This window comes from Bidens hawaiensis, unplaced genomic scaffold (assembly GCF_021521415.1).
Source record: "Bidens hawaiensis isolate Kalapana, Puna unplaced genomic scaffold, B.hawaiensis_p1.1 tig00024946_1, whole genome shotgun sequence".
NCBI classification, from domain to species: Eukaryota; Viridiplantae; Streptophyta; class Magnoliopsida; order Asterales; family Asteraceae; genus Bidens; species Bidens hawaiensis.
Window position 1 is genome coordinate 245325 of NW_027493958.1, and position 18004 is coordinate 263328.

Below are 18004 nucleotides of genomic sequence, written 5' to 3' on the forward strand. Positions count from 1 at the left end.
CATCAGGTACTTCAGTTTGAATTGAGCTCTCAGTTTGGACCCTTTCAGATTTTTCTTTTCTTTTTCTTCTGTTATACTGATCCACAATTGTCTTTTTATCCAAATTCTTATCAATTTCAGGCTTCATGCCTTTTTCCAACAAGTATCCACACATTCCATTAAATTTTATTTTTCAATTCTTCCAGCTCAAGTTCTTCATTTTCTTCAACACACTTTTCTACAACTTTCTCTCTTTCACTAATGTACAGATCTTGCAATTCGTCAACAGAGAAATGTGCCAAATCTTTCTCAGAGTAACCATGTATTCTCAGATAATCTTTGTATTTCTTGGCATCTTTGTTCTTCTGTTCCATCAGCCTTTTGGCTTCCAACATACTCAGCTTAATGTTTGCCCTGTGTACATCAGTCATTTCGACTTGTGGGGACATAACATTAGCAGTTGCACCAACTTTCCCTTCATCATTCTCAGGTTTATCATCATTGTCATCATCAGAGTTCACAGAGTCATCCTCTTCTTCAGTCAGCTCATTCATAGCATCTATCTTTGGTTCATCAGGAGCTGGATGATCTGCTTCATCTCTAGTTGTTATATCAGGGACACCTTGCACATGTTCATCAGGTCTTAGTGTTTGCAAGGGTGTTGCCCTTATGGGACTTGCTTTATTATCAGTTTGTTCAGCTGCCCTTTTTCTTCTCTGATATATCTTGTCAAATCTTGGTTTTTGAGTTTCAGGTACTTTTATCCTTTCGGACCAGTTGTCAGTAGGGTTTTTCCTCATATCTTCTCTCACCTGTTCAGCCCATTTCTTGGCCGCCTTTGAGGCAATTGACTCACCAATCTCCTCCTCAGGAATCATACCAGTATTCAAAACGGCTGGTTCAGCAGCAGTTTCAGATGTTTGACTTTTAGGTTGAAACATGCTGACTACCAATGCCAAAGAGTTGTCTACTTCCTCAACTCTGCTCATCTTAATCAACTCTTCTATAACTTCTTGATCATCCACATCTTCAACCAGTTCTTTTTCAAGGTTAGCTTGTCTGATCAGATTTTCCTGCTCTGCAATCTCTTCTGGAGTTAGAGATAGGGCTATTTTCTCCCTCTCCATAGATTCTTTGATTATTCTTTCTTGCTCTTCAAGAGCAGCAGCTGCAGCATCATCCTTAAATGTTACATCTTTCTCAGCATACACAACAGGCTCCTCCTCTGTTGCTATCCCTTTACCTTTTTCTTTCCTTTTTCTCAACTGCTCTTCATCTTCTTCTTCATCAGATTTTTCATATTCATCAATCTCTTTGAACAGTTGTTCTAGTTCAGAATCATGCACTGCTCTCTTGGAACTAGCCTCTTGATCATCTTCAGGCTCAGTGTTTACCAGTTCCTCAGTAGCAGCATTCATATCAGCATTCTCAACACTCATTTCCTCATCTACAATCTCAGTTAATTCTTTTGTAAGCACAACTTCTTCATCATTTAACTTTTCTTTTTCATCATCATTGGTTTCTTCTCCCCTCACCTCCTCATCATTCTCATCACTATCATCATAATTGTTCATAATCATCTTCAAAGCATCAACATTATCAACACTTTCAACATCAGTCATACTCACATCAGTATCATCCATATTCTCCCCCTGTTTTGGGGCAGCTGAGGTCTTTTCAATCTCCTGCACCAGGGTTTGAATCTTCATTTCAGCCTCAGTTAATCTTTTCAATAACATAACATTTTCATTTGTTACCTCCTCATTCCTTCTTCTCAACACAACATTCTCATCCATAACCTCCTTAACCTTTCTTCTCAACTCATCATTTTCCAACATCAACTCAAGAATTCTTTGGAATGTATCAACATGTGGACTAGTAGGTTCTGATGTAGAAAGTGGTTCAAATTCAGGTTGGTTTGTGGTAGGTAGTGGTGATTGTGTTTGATATGTAAATGTATCAGGTAGGCTCAAGGGTAGTGTTTGAGGTGGGCTAGAAATGATCGGTTCTGATTGGTTTAGGCTATGAGTTGGTGGTGTTGGTGGTGTCTGTGGTGGTGGTGATTGATGTGTGGAAGTTTCAGGTTGGTCTATGATAAGCGTTTGAGGTGGTGTTTGATGGTGGTGAGTGTGGTAGTATAGGAATTGATTGTTCAAGTTCTTCTCTGTGCTCCCCCTGTTCAGGTGCTATAATCTCCATTTCTAAACCAACTCCACCTTCATCTCCATCAACATCATCATCATCAGACTCACCTTCATCACTGTCATCATCATCTCCTGCTTCCTCCTCTGAGCTCAGCTCAGGCACATGCATTATAGCCAAATCATGGTTCAATAAACAAGGTAAAATTTCAAAAGGGACATTTGAATTAAAGGTATTGGAGACACCATATTTCTTGATTCTTTTGTAAGCATCAGAGTCTAGCAACTGATGTGTCCCTCCAACTGTTGGTAAATCTTGTAGTTCTCTATTGAATATGATCTGCAGGAATCTTGGATATTGCAAAAATCTCTTTCTTTCTAGTTTCTTTAGATTCCCTACTAATCCCTCAAAAATCATTTTGGAAAAGTTAAAGGGCAGATCAAAGATTATCTCAACTGTGGCATTTGCTAGATCATGACTCATCAGAGTACATGATCCCTTTCTTGGTGCAAATCCATGAATAATATGATGTATTAAAAACCTGTACAGCATTGGAAACATACCCTTCTGAAACTGTCCATCATGGACATTTCCTTGATACTCCATTGTTTCTTCAAAAATTTTCAATAAGTGTGCTGTATTGAAGTTTATGTGATTTTGATCATCATCATTCAGTCTTAAACACCTTCTGATCATTCCTTCTGTGATCTGAATCTCCTGTCTGGCCACGGTTGCCTCTATTCTTTTTCCATTTACATCTTCAACAAACTCTGGGGATCTCCAGAAATCCAAGGAGTGATTTCTGTAAATTATAGGGCTTTCAGTAAGTGAAAAGTTGATGTTTGACCGTGCCATCCACGATATCATTCAAGCCACTGGTTCATTTTCTGGTGTCACTTGTAGTAATGCGCACATATTGTGCTTTGGCTCAAAAACATACTTCGGCTCGTTGTCTGCCACATCTGAAATACACAAACAAACATATTCAAAGTGAAATTAGTTATAAAGTTCAGTACTTTAGATAATTTCAAGTTATAAGAATGAAGAAGATAGGGATAAATCTTCAAGAACCTGTTCTTCGACAAATTTATAACCTATACACATAAACAGAGTGTCAGTAATCAAATACATAATTACAGCCCATTGTAGTCTAATTGAGATCAGAAAACATATTATTAATGCTTACCGAGTCGGAATTAGGGGCTGATAAAAATTAGGGTTAGGATCGACTTAGAATTTAGGAAGTCGGAGAGGTTTCTTTGAGTGTAAGTATTTTGCAGTGGAAGGAGAGAGAGAGAGGGAAATAATGTTGAAAAATTTGCCTAACTCCCTCTTATATACCTTTTGAAAGTGGGTTTTAAATGCTTTTTATCATTTTGTGAATTATTAGCTGTCAACCAGTAACATTATCCACTTGATATATTAAAAACATTTAATTTCATTTAAGATCATAAGACCTTACTCGAAAGATTAGTATATTCAAATTCTACTCGGTATACTTCCATATACAAACCTTACTCGGTCAAACTTTGCTTGGAGGATTTTCATTTTTGAATATACAAAGTTTGCCCGAATTCGTCTATATATCAACCTTGCTCGATCAAGTAAATTAATTTAAAGTTAAGACAATAATAAAGAAAGCTTACCCGAAATACTTGATTTCTTGAGAAATTAATCACAACGCAGATAATCAAGTATAATCATCAAATAAACATCCTTACTAAGAGTCAATTAAGATCCCCACATAAATTTCTCAATTTTAAATTAAAACTTATCTAGCATGAACCCTCATAAGAATCATAATCAATTTTATCATAATCAATTAACATATTCAATCACACATTCATTCAAGTATGCTTGAAAACATAGTGTGCTCGAGCAATCTTTCTGGAGAATAGTGTGCCCGAACAACAATCGTATGCAAAGTATACCCGAATAACCTTCATATAGTACAAAGTGTGCCCGGAAAGGAATTCTAGCAGACAGTGTACTCGGAAAGTTAAGTTTTGAAATTACCAAGTATATTGAAGGAACACAAGTGTGCCCGAAATATAAAGTGTGCTCGGAAAACAAGGTTTTCCCGAAAACACTTGTAATTTCAAAGAAATCATACACATATCACAGAGCATGCTCGGAATGAAATTAAACACATAAACATTTAAGTGTGCTATAGTCTAAAATTTCATAGAGCTTGCCCGAAAATCCTATGTTAGAACTAAGCTTGTTAGGATAAACACATTCAATCATCAGGTATGCCGAACAACAATCTTATTCAAAGTATACCCGAAAAATGACAGACTTAAACAGTAATATCTAAGCGTGCCCGGAAAGATTAACAAACCTTTCCTAAAAACATATTCACACAAATTACAAAGCTTACTCGGTGTAAACTTAAGTTCACAAAGTTTGCTTGGAATCATAATTAGCAAATAACATGCATATCTTGCCCGAAACAAGAATTACTTGTTAAAAGCTAACTATAACAACACATAATCATCTCAAGACTTCAAGCTTGCTCGGGAAATAAGTACAACAGTGTACTCTACCCGGAAGGTGTAAACACTTCAAAGCATGCCCGAAAATCATAAAGTTAGTCAAAAATGACTAAGCTTACTCGGAAAGGTTAAAAATTATCAAACCTTACCCGAAACAACATATTCACACATAATCAACTGTTTCGTACTCGGAAAGGTTATAGTTCATTAAACCTTACCCGAAACAACATATTCACACATAATCAAGTCAAAAATGACTAAGCTTACTCGGAAAGGTTGAAAATTATCAAACCTTACCCGAAACAACATATTCACACATAATCAAGTCAAAAATGACTAAGCTTACTCGGAAAGGTTGAAAATTATCAAACCTTACCCGAAACGACATATTCACACATAATCAAGTCAAAAATGACTAAGCTTACTCGGAAAGGTTGAAAATTATCAAACCTTACCCGAAACAACATATTCACACATAATCAAGTCAAAAATGACTAAGCTTACTCGGAAAGGTTGAAAATTATCAAACCTTACCCGAAACGACATATTCACACATAATCAAGTCAAAAATGACTAAGCTTACTCGGAAAGGTTGAAAATTATCAAACCTTACCCGAAACAACATATTCACACATAATCAACTGTTTCGTACTCGGAAAGGTTATAGTTCATTAAACCTTACCCAAAAATACATATTCAAACAGTTTGTGCCCGGAAAGGTTATAATGCATCAAACCTTACCCGAACTTACATATTCAACCTATTTTAGGCAAAATGCAACACTTTTTGACTTAAACCACTTTGTCAAAATATATTTTTCATTTCAGATCATAGTTTAAGAGCAAATGGTGCATTTAGAGATCAAATTTCAGTTATATTTCTTTTCAAAACAATTTCTTCCTTTTACTAAAAGATCTCAAGAATGGGATCATATTGACTAAGTAGCTATCTCAATACTTCACTCTCAGCATTATTATGACAACATAGATAGGTTAACAGCAGGTATAAACTTAGCATGAATTTCATCTCTTTGGTGATATGATTTAGATTCATTTAAAGCATAATGCATTAATGGTCAACACTATGCTACGATGCCTCATATCTCTTCTCAAAGCTTATTTGGCTTTCCTCAGATCACCCCAATTTGACTCCAACCTCCTGTATTTGGTCATAAATATTTTTGTATGACAGAACTTATTGTATTTTTTGTATTTTAGATTCAAACATATCTAGAGGTTGAACATTGGACTTACAGTTAGCAACATGCCTTTCATTCAAGATGAGACAGTTTTTGCCAACATCTTTGTAGTTCTAGTTGTAACCCTCTAGTTTGATAAAATATTTAAAACACTTATCAACTTTTGGTTGATTTATTCATTCTTTCCCTTGTTTTTGATATTTTCTCAAATTTTCTTAAAGTATGTTCCTTGTCATATTTAAAGATGTTTCATTTTTGGTTGACCAAATAACAACAGGCTCGTGTATGACTGGGTAATCACTTTTGTGCCTATCATTCGGAGAGATTTATCTTGAGTCATGCAAAACAACTATGCATCTCCACATAAAGATTAGCATATTCATTATGTTTATATCACCTTAGATTTTACATCATCATGGGAAAGCAACCATGCATGTTAATGACTATACTAAGGTCTTTTTAGCCTAATAATTCCATATGATCAGCTAAGTAGTCAATGTACTATCATTTCCCAAAATACAGTTTAATATTCAATCACCCCAATATCTCTTCATTGTCAGGTTAATGGCTATCCTGTTTGACCAGAAGTGGTTAACAGGACCAAACATACATATGAGTATATGTCCTTTCAAAGTCAGAGCTATTGACATAGTTTTAAGTGAAGGAATAAGAAACAAGTCATAATTGCCCCAAATGCATTAAGTTTTTCAGGTCAATGGCTATCCTTTGAATCTATAGAGATTTAAGGACCAAACATACACAAGTGCATGTCCTTCCAACTGGGCAAATGACATAGTTTTCAGCAAAAACAACTACTTGAGACTTTTCCCAAAAAAAAATTCCTTCTTTTAAGCTTCTTGAAAGCTTGAACTGAATAATCTTATCATATCTCTACACCATTAATCAACTTGCTCATGTTTTGACCAAAATAAAGTATTTATGCAAAATTCATTATAAAATTCATTGAATGACTTAATTTTGACATAAAACACATTTTGACACAAACAGTTGCATCACACAATCAAATCTTAATCATTCTTAACATCATCAAGAAAAAACAGACTGTACTAACATTCAATGTCTATCCTATCTTAACAATATCAGAAGATCAGATAAAGAACATATTCAAGTAACCATAAACATGTGATTACTGATGACATCAGACAAGTATTTAATTTCACCCAAACAGATCAAACTACTTATCATAACATCAGATAAGTTAACATGATAGTCAAGAATTATCATCAATTTCAAACAAATTGCACAGATATTTACTTAAGCACCTATCAGTTAACTTCAAAACAGTGACATATTCAAGATATATTCAATCAACATTCAGTTGAAACATATTCAATATGTGTAATCTCTAATAAGATAATCAGTTATCACAGAGAGACACACATATAAACAGTTAAGTCACACTATATTTAACATACTCAGTAACATACTCAGTAACATATTCAGTAACATATTCAGCAACATACTCAGTAATATATTCAGCAACATATTCAGCAACATATTCAGCAACATATTCAGCAACATACTCAGCAACATATTCAGCAACATATTCAGTAACATATTCAGTAACATATTCAGCAACATATTCAGTAACATATTCAGTAACATATTCAGCAACATATTCAGTAACATATTCAGCAACATATTTAGCAACATATTCAGCAACATATTCAGCAACATACTTTAGTAACATATTCAGCATCTGTGACCTCTTCTAAATTTTTCAGGTAGCACATAGAGGTACACAACCAAGCACACATCCTTAATCAGATTTCATCAGAGTTGATCATCCCCATGGCTTTTAAAAGAAAGTTGAACCTGGTTCTGTCAAGTGGTTTGGTGAATAGATCAGCCAAGTTATCACTTGTATCAACTCTTTGCATTTCAATCAGACCTTTTTCACTGCAATCTCTTATGAAGTGATGTCTGATTTCAATGTGTTTAGTCTTAGAATGTTGCACAGGATTCTTAACAGTAAAATATGCAGCAGTATTATCAATCAGAGTAGGGGTGTTTAGAAAATTCAAACCATAATCCAGCATCTGATTTTGAATCCAGAGAACTTGTGCACAGCAGGCAGATGCAGCAACATATTCAGCTTCTGCAGTGGAGATTGATACTGTAGTCTGTTTCTTGCATTGCCATGACACTAGCCTTTCACCCAAAAACTGGCATCCCCCCTGATGTTGACTTTCTGCTCATGTTACATCCATCATAATCACTGTCTGTATAAGCAACCAGATCAAAGGCTTGATTCTTAGGATACCAAATTCCTAAGTCTGGTCTTCCCTTCAAATATCTGAATATTCTTTTCGCAGCATTCATGTGGGAGACTTTTGGATTTGACTGGAACCTTGCACATACACACACATCAAACATGATATCTGGTCTTGTTGCAGTCAGATACATCAGAGATCTAATCTTGGCTCTGTATTCATGTTCATCTACTGACTCCCCCTTTTCATCAGCTATCATCTTTTCTTTGGTGTCCATTGGAGTTGAAGCAGTCTTGTAATCATGACAGTTGAACTTGTTCAAAATGTCCTGCACATATTTAGTTTGGTGAATGAAGATCCCTTAAGCCTTTTGTAGAAATTGCAGTCCCAGAAAGAAGTTCATTTCACCCATGGAACTCATGCTATACTTGGATTTCATCACCCCTTCAAACTCCAAACACATAATTTCATTTGTAGATCCAAAGATGATATCATCAACATAGACTTGTAAAAGCAACAAATCTGACCCCTTTCTTTTGTAAAAGAGTGTCTTGTCAATGGCTCCCCTTGTGAAACCATTTTCAAGTAGATGAGTTGACAGCTCATCATACCATGCTCTAGGAGCCTGATGCAGTCCATAAAGGGCTTTGTTTAACTTGTACACCCTGTTTGGATACATAGGATCCTCAAAACCTGGTGGCTGAGCTACATACACCTCTTCATCAATCTTTCCATTTAGAAATGCAGATTTAACATCAAGCTGGAATACTCTAATGTTCTTTGAGGCAGCATATGCAAGGAAAATTCTTATGGCTTCCAGTCTTGCAACTGGTGCAAATACTTCCTCAAAGTCTATCCCTTCTTCTTGAAGACATCCCAGTGCTACAAGTCTAGCTTTGTTTTTAATCACTAAACCCCTTTCATCCCTTTTGTTTCTGAAAACCCACTTGGTTCCAATTGCATATCTGTCATATGGCTTGTCTACAAGATCCCACACATGTAGATCTCTAAACTGTGCCAATTCCTCTTGCATTGCCTCTACCCAACTATTGTCTTTTAAAGCTTGAGCAATGTTCTTTGGTTCTATTTGAGATAGAAAGCAAGAGTACAGACAGATGTTTGTTATCTCAGAATGACTCCTTGTAACTCTTTCATGCAAGTCACTAATGATATTTTCAGCAGGATGATTCTTTTCAACAGCAAGAGTTTGTATTATCATATTTGTAGACAGATTTGTGTCAAGATTTGTTTCATTGAGTTCAGGTTCTTCAATGATCAAATCAGGTTCTGCATCATGAAACTCTGGTGCTTCCTCAATGTTTTGTCCTGAAGTAGATGCACCATTGTTTCCCAGATTCAAATTTTGGAATAAGTCTTGAAATCTTTCTGTGGTGACAGCTTCTTCATTTGATTAGTTGCTTGTGTCACTCTCATTCTGAACTTGATCATTCTGTACATTTGGACTGTCTTGATTGTTCATAGCATGATCCTGTTCAATGACCTTGCTTGAGGAGCTGTTCACAAAAATGTATTCCTTTTCTTTTCTAGCAACCTTTTTCCACAATTCTTCTAAGTCCAATTCTTTCTTCTTATTCTCTGCAAGTACAGTGATCTTGTAGAATGAATCATCAAAGTCTTCAGAATAAATCTTGAATGACTTTATTAACTTCTCATGATCAAACAGCCATTCTGCACCACTGACTGTGTTGAACGGATTCTCATTAAAAATGATGTCAGAAGACTCTATCACACTCATGTGATCTTTCACATATACTCTGTATGCCTTTGAGTGAGTAGAATATCCAACAAAGAAACAATCTAGTGACTTAGTTTGAAACTTGTTCAAATAATCTCTAGTGTTCAAAAGAAAACATTTGCAACCAAAGGGCTTGAAAAACTTGATGTAAGGCTTTCTATTATTGAAAATTTCATATGGAGTCTTGTTATGCCTTTTGTTTACAAGCACCCTGTTTTGAACATTACATGCTGTATTGATTGCTTCAGCCCAAAAAGTGACAGGCAAATTTGCATCTGCCAACATGGTTCTGGCAGCTTCTATCAAAGTTCTGTTTCTTCTTTCTGCCACTCCATTTTGTTCAGGAGTTCTAGGAGCTGAAAATTGTTGAAATATCCCTTTCTTTGTGCAAAATTCTTCCATAACTCCATTCTTGAACTATGTACCATTGTCACTTCTCATCATCTTGACTTTCTTATTCAGCTTGTTCCCAATCATTGTGACACAACCTTTAATCAACTCAGCAGTTTCATCTTTGGCACTTAGGAAATAAACCCAAGTATATCTTGAATAGTCATCAATGATCACCAGACAGTATCTCTTCTTTCCAATACTTGGCACACTCACATGACCAAAGAGATCCATGTGAAGTAACATAAGTGGTTGATCCATTGAATTGATGAGCTTTGTCTTATGAGTAGACTTGTGTTGTTTTCCCTTTTGACATGAGTCTCTAACTTGAATTCTCTTGTAGGTAAACCAATCACATGTTCACCTTTGACCAGTCTGTTCATGTTCTTCAAGTTTACATGACACAGTTTCCTATGCCACAATTTAGATTCATTTTCAGTGGCTTTGGAAACAAAACATGCACCTCCTCTTGAAATGGCTTCCTTCATATTCAACTCATACAAGTTTCCATTTTTTGGTGCCATCATCATAATCATTTCAGGTGGAATCACAAACTCAGGTTTTAAAATGAAACAGTGTGAATCATGAAAACTGACTTTGTAACCCTTATCACACATTTGTGATATGCTCAGTAGATTGTACTGAAGACCCTCAACATGAAATACATTATCAAATGAGACTTTCCCATTTGTTAAGATTCCTTTTCCAACAATCTTTCCACCATTCTCATCGCTCCCAAAAGCTACTAGACCTTCATACTTCTCTTCATAGTTGACAAGAGATCTCTTGTCACAAGTCATGTGCCTAGAACAACCACTATCCATATACCATATGTCATTAAGAGGAGTGGACTGTTCCTGCACATACAGAGAAAATTTGATTAGTTATGTGATGAAGTGCAAGTCTTATCAACTTGCATCTCATTAGATTCAGTTTTAGTCACAGCTTGGGAAGTAAGTTTTGTTGGTTTATGATCTTCATTAGCCTATTCTAAATTGTCTGAATGATCAGTTTCATAATCACACTCTCTTGGAGTTTTGACTGGTATTCAGCTGAGTCAGTGACATACTCCTGTATCACATAATCCTTCATCTCAGAGTAGTCTCTTACATCAGCAATTTGTTCAGCCTTACTCTCAGTCTTAGGTTTCCAAAGGAAACCATGTGGTTCATATCCATGTCTTAGTAGAAACTTCTCATCACCAGTGAGTTCTGTTGGTTTAATTCTAGAATGTGCATCTTTTTTTCTTGTCTTTTCACTGCTTGATGATCCTTGAGAGCCATTAGATTTGACTGATTGAGTATATTGCTTGATTCTCACAGACTGATAGTTCTTGTTGGTCAATTTCTCATGCCTTTTAGGAGATTTGCTTCTTCTTTCTAGTTCAGTCATTTTCTTGTCAACCCTTGTCCTCTTTTCAGATTTCTTCTTTTCTTTGTTCATGATTTCATTGCCACACACCTTTCCTTTTCCTAGATATTCATCATACTTCTGTTTGTACCGGACAAAGTCTTGACCATACTTTGTTCCATCTGGTACATGAAATGGTTTGAATTTAGATCTTTCATTACATGAATCTGTGTGGTGACCATATTCATCACATCTTTTGCACCAAACCTTTCCCTTGAAGACTTCATGTTCTTTAGGTTTCTTGTATCTTTCACTTGGCTTAGGTGTCTTGACTCCTAGAGTCTTCTGATTCTTTAAACCATCAAAATAAATTGAAAAAGGAACAAATTCCTCAATCTTGATGTCTTGTCTTTCAACTTTGCTTTTGACAAAGACAATTTTCTTCATAATCAAAGATTCCTCATCACTGCTTTCTCTAACCCTTGTCAATATTTTCTCATATTCTTCCATACTTTCCACTTCTCCAACATCAAGCACGTCATGACTAGAAAAGATTGGATAAACTGGGATAAAATTTTCTGTATCAACCTTTTTATTCACCTTCTTCTTCTTGTTGTTCAGTTTTATCCTTCTCAATACAGCCTTGCTTGGAGGTCTGACTGCATTGTAGTCTATCTTCCTCCTTTCACAAATATCAAAAGAAACATGTTCTCTTTTCATTTTGTCACTCTGTTTCTTCAATTTTGGTGGGATTGGTGGATACTTTGAAAGTTTATCCACAGATTCAGGTTTCTTATATTTTCTTCCTCTTTCAGCAGCTTTGATTTCCTTTTCAGTAATTTGATCACTCAAATCACTCAAATCATCTTGACCCAATTCAAATGAATCAAAGTCATCCTCAGAGACTTGAACTCCAATTGACTTATCCTCTTTTACTTCTTTCATAATCACAAATTCTCTTTCTTCATTTACTTCTAACTTTTTGTACAAATCAACAACTTCTTCCCTGTCTTGAAAGACATCTTTGAATTATTGCAAGTATGCATCTCTTTTCTCCTTGTCAACTTTTGGCATAAAATTGTTGTCGAATGGAGGTGGAACTATTTTGTATTTGTCTTGTTCTTTCACCTGATTCAGTATACCACATATGTTGCCAGTTGAGACTAAATTCTTCAGAAATTCAGTTTCAACCTTTAGTCTTGTGTTTTGCACCTTTTCTTCAACTAACATCTTCTTTAATCCATCAATCTCAGTGATGTATCTGGTTTGAGTTCTATAAATGATCATGCAATCATCTTCAAGGCTTTTAATCTTTTCATCACTGATCATCTCACTTGCCTCATACTCATTTATGATACTTTGTTTTCTGAAACACTCACTTTCCAGCTTGCCTACTTTTGTTTTCATTTCAATGATAAGTTCATTTAAATCAACTGTAGGAGCAGAGTGTACCTGAGATGATGATCCCTTTTCTTTCTCAATTATGGCCATGAATGCCACATTTGCTTTCCTGATATCATCTGCAATGTCCTCTTCATGATTGCTCCAATCAAAATTTCCTTCATGTTGTGTAGTCACTGCCACATTTCCTTGATTTCTGATCTGATTTTGATTTGTTGGAACAGTGTTGTTTGGAACATTTTGAGCTGCTTGAAGGTTTTGATTGTTATTCATTTGAAAACCTTGATTCTGTTGCACACTTTGTTGTTGATTATTCATTTGAGGCTGAAAGTTGTTGAAGTTTGGGTTGTAGTTGTTATTGAAGTTGTTCATTTGATTGCTGTTGTTGTTGAATCTTGGCTGATTTTGTTGGTAATTTTATTGACCTCTTGGTTGATTCTGTTGATATTGATGCTGACCTCCTGGTTGTTGATTCTGGAATTGATTCATTTGAAAGTTTCTTGGTTGATTGCATTCTCTTGCAAAATGACCAGGTTGTTGACAGTTGTAGCATATTGCTTTTGACTTGTCAAAACCAATCCTGTCATTAGGACCAGAAACCAGAGTCCTACCAGTTCTGTTATACAGCCTTCTACTTCTCAAACCCAACATGGCAGCTTGCCACTTCAAATCCATGTCTTCCAAATCATCTGCATCAATTTGTTCCAAGTCATCTTGTACCACACTTGTGTGAATTAGGTTCTTTGCAACAAATGCATTATATGACTCAATAAACATAGACACCAAGGCTTGTGTTACATTGCTTTGACTATGTCCTGTTCCAGTGTTAGGAACATTTCCACTTGACATAGAGGTAGAATCAGAATCATCAATCAGTTGCACATTGAACCTCTGCTGATTTCCTTGATTACTTGTGCTACCCCCAATGAAAGATTTTGGAGTGACAGCATTATGTTCAACTGGTTCTTCAATAATGGGAATTTGCTGTTGGTTCTTGGTGGACAAATTTTCCATTGGTGCAATCAATGCATTTGAAACATTGAAACATGGTCTATCTTCCTTGATCATCTCATTCTCAATCATTTCAAGTTAAGCAGCCTGAAGAAAGCATACAACATCATCCAATTTCAATTCATTGAAATTTTGCTTCTGAAGGATGAATTTGCAAGCAGTATACCATTCTTTTGGCATTGAGTTGAGTAACTTTGTATTCAAATCAAAGTCAGTCATTACATAATCAATTGTTCTCAACTCATTCACAATACTTAGAAACCGTTCTAGTATTGATTTCAACCTTTCTCCATCTCTATACTTGAACCTTTCCAACTGTTGCTTCAATCTTTGCTTCTTTATGTTCTTTAGTTCAGTATTCCCTTCATACATTTCAAGGATGGCATCATACATTTGCTTGGCTGTTGTGTGATGAGCCACCTTGGTCAGAATCTCCCAAGACAAACCTAGCTTAATTATAGCTAAGTCTTTGTCATCTACCTTTCTCATTTTTTCCCTTACAGCAGCAGTTGCAGTAGCATTTGCACCTTCTTCAATAGCAGTTTGTGGACCATTCTTGATGGAGTTCCACATGTCAATATCATTGTAGCATACGACTGCTTCAAAAAGTACCTTCCATTTGATAAAGTTTTCCTGTCCATACAACCTAGGTATCTTGTTAGTAGACACCTCTTGTTCCTCATATCCAGACATTTTGAGAAATCAAAAATCAGTTTCTTTAAAAGGAATTTCAAAATAATCAGATCTGAAAATAGAATGCTCAGATTTGATGTTTCTGATGTGATTAAAACAAGATTTAGATATAAAGATTAAAACTTTAATTGAAATAAGGAAGAGAAAACACCAGTGAATTGTAGATCTGGAAGAAAATGAAAAACAGAGCTGCTGACGTCACAAATCAATCGAACAGTGGTCTGCTTACGTCATTCTTCTTCAAATCTTCAATCAGCAACAATCTTTCTAAAAATAGCAATAACAAGCTTTGATACCACTTGTCGGTCCCTTTGATTTCAGCTGGATCTTGATCAATCAAGTCATAACTCACACAGATTAATCGTGTTGACAAGAGAGTTAATGACGGGTTGCTATATTTAGAAAGATATCCATTTGTTAAAGGCGGAATCAATAACAAACATACAGCTGCAATACATAATCACAGGTAGAAGGCACACTCAAGATTCACTCAAAAGATTTCCATTTATATAATGTTAATCATACAAAAGGATAATCGATTTAGGGTTTTCTAGGAATCCTAAGACAGCCGTCACACAATATTCTCTCAATAAATGAGTCTGTCTTATCCGAATTGTGTGTTCTGCATGTCTCTCTACCTATCTCTCTGGCGGCGTGCCCTAAACATTCTATTTATAGGCCTGCCAACCTAGGACAGCTGTCATTCCTTCTAGAAACCCTATCCAAAAATACATATTCAAATTACATATTCAAAATAAAACTAAGTGTAAAACAAGTCTTCCGGGTAGGCTTTTCATTAATCTTCAGTCTCCGAGTAAGCAGTGTACTCGGCCTTCCTTCAGATTTGGTAAACATAGAAGTGTACTCGGGATCAGTTTCCAGGTAGACTTTACTTAAAGAATATTTTACAAAGTAAAATATTCACCGAGTAGACTTCAGTCTTCTTGGAATTATCAGACTTTGCCCAAAAAATCCTTACGAGCAACGTTGTTCTTTTATGGTCCAATTCAACTCTTTGTCATAAATAACTTATTAGCAAAGCGTACTCGGGAGTACAGTTCCTTGCTTGAGTTGAACCTTGCCTGATGTTACTTAGAGATATATTCCATTTATACATCAAGCTTTCTCGGACATTAATTATTAAAGAATACCTTGTCCGGTCTTCCAATCACTTGGCTTCATGGACTTGGTTGACCAAACCTTACTCGGAAGAGTAAAATACTTGGTCTTGAAGAACAAACATGCTTGACAAAGTGAACATTGCTCGGAGATACCAAATCAGTGATCCTTACTTGGGAATTCACTGATTAGCATACCTTGCCCGGATATCCACTTAAGAAGACTAATTGAAGTAAACCTTGCCCGGTAGGCAAAATCTCGTACTTGGCTAAGTAAAAGCTTGCTCGGATCCCAAGGTGTGCTCGGATTCAATACTTAGCAGTTTCTGAGGAGGTTGAGAAGATTTCAATCTTTCATAATCTTCATTTTGGTCAAATCTCCTAATTTGGGTCAAACTCTTGACCCGACACTATCACCTCTCGGTCTCTAAGAAGGTGTTCACCCGCTGATTTTAACTAATTAATATACCCACTTAAACTCTACGGTTGATCATCCCGCAAACAACATCTAAACACAAAGTAAAGAGTCCAAACAAGCTAAAATTAACCAAAACCGATTCAATCAATCAAAGAAAGAGATAATTGAGTATAATTAATCAAAACACAGCCAATAAACACAACCTAATTCAATATTAAACCAAACTTTACATTAACAATTCAAGTCATGATCATCAACAATCCAATTTATTCATTAAAACCTAACAATATTCATCTAACCTAGGTAGAACTAACGAGTTTAGCCTAACATGATTTTTGGACAGCAGCAAACAATTGATTTAAACATCATAAAACTCAACATAAACATAAGTAAACTCATTCAAGAATCAATCTCAATCAAACACAAGTCAATCTTCAAGTTACTTGCAAAACAATCCAACATAAAAGATCAAATCAACTAGTTAAGTATCTTGAACAAAAACACAAAGTTTATGAGAGTAATACTCAAGTATATGGTTGAGATTATGAGTGTATATGGTCCCTATCTGCTGTCCACAACCGTCCTTAGCCTCCTCCTTCTTCCCTTGGCTCAAGAATTGCAAAAAACAAATTTTTCCTCTTGAATGGGGGCTTTTAGGGTTATTTTTTTCCTAGTTGGCTGCTGATTTCGGGATTGGTGGCCGTTAGGGTTCTTATTTTCTTCAATTAACTTAATATATTATGCATAAAAGGCTTGGATCTTGTGGGCTTGGGTCGGGCCTTGAGTTGTAGTCTTCAAAATTGATCAAAAAGGCCCCTAGAGTCTTCAAACTTTACTCTTTTCTCCATCAAAACAAATAACCTACAATGAAAATTTAATCTTTGTAAAATCAAGCAAAAACCATCCATAACTCTTATTTTTTAAACAATTAAGTACTTAAAACATGATAAAACGATACGGAAAGTAAGTGTGTTTTACAACACATCAGTTTCTTTGTTGGATATTCTTCTTACTCAAAAGCATATAGAGTATATGTGAAAGATCATTTGAGTGTGATTGAATCATTTGATATCATCTTTAGTGAAAATCAGTTTAATACTGTTGACGGAGCAACATGGATGTTTAATCAAGATAAGTTGATTAAATTCTTCAAAATCTATCCTGAAGATATTGATGAAGCTTCTTACAAAACAACTGTCCCTAAAGCGACTTCTGTAAAGAAAATCGATTTAGACAAATTATGGTCTAAAGTTGCTGATGAAGATCATGAGTTCTCTTTTAACAGGAAGATTTCTGAAGAAGATGAAAATGAAGTTGAGCAAAATGAACAACTTGATCACCCAAAAGATCAAGAAAATCAAGACATTGCTTATGATGAACCAAATAGCCAGCAAGATCAAAATCAAACGTACAGATTGTCAAGATTTGAAAATTTATTTCAAAATTTGAATATGTTAAATGATGTTGCGTCAAAATCAATTCAGAATGTTGAAGAAGCAGGAATGAACAATGAATCACAAGATTTAATCATTGAAGAACCTGATCTTAATGAATCAAATCTGGATTTAAATTTAACTTCTTATCAAATCATTCAAACTTCTTCTGTTCAAAGAGATCATCCTGCTGAAAACATCATTAGTGACCTGCATGAAAGAGTAACCATAATTGCATTTGAAACTGCAAACATTTGTTTGTATTCCTATTATCTATCTCAAACTGAACCTAAGAACATTGTTCAAGATTTGAGGCACAGTAATTGGGTAGAAGCTATACAGGAAGAGTTATCTAAGTTCAGAAATCTGCAATTCTGTTAACTAGT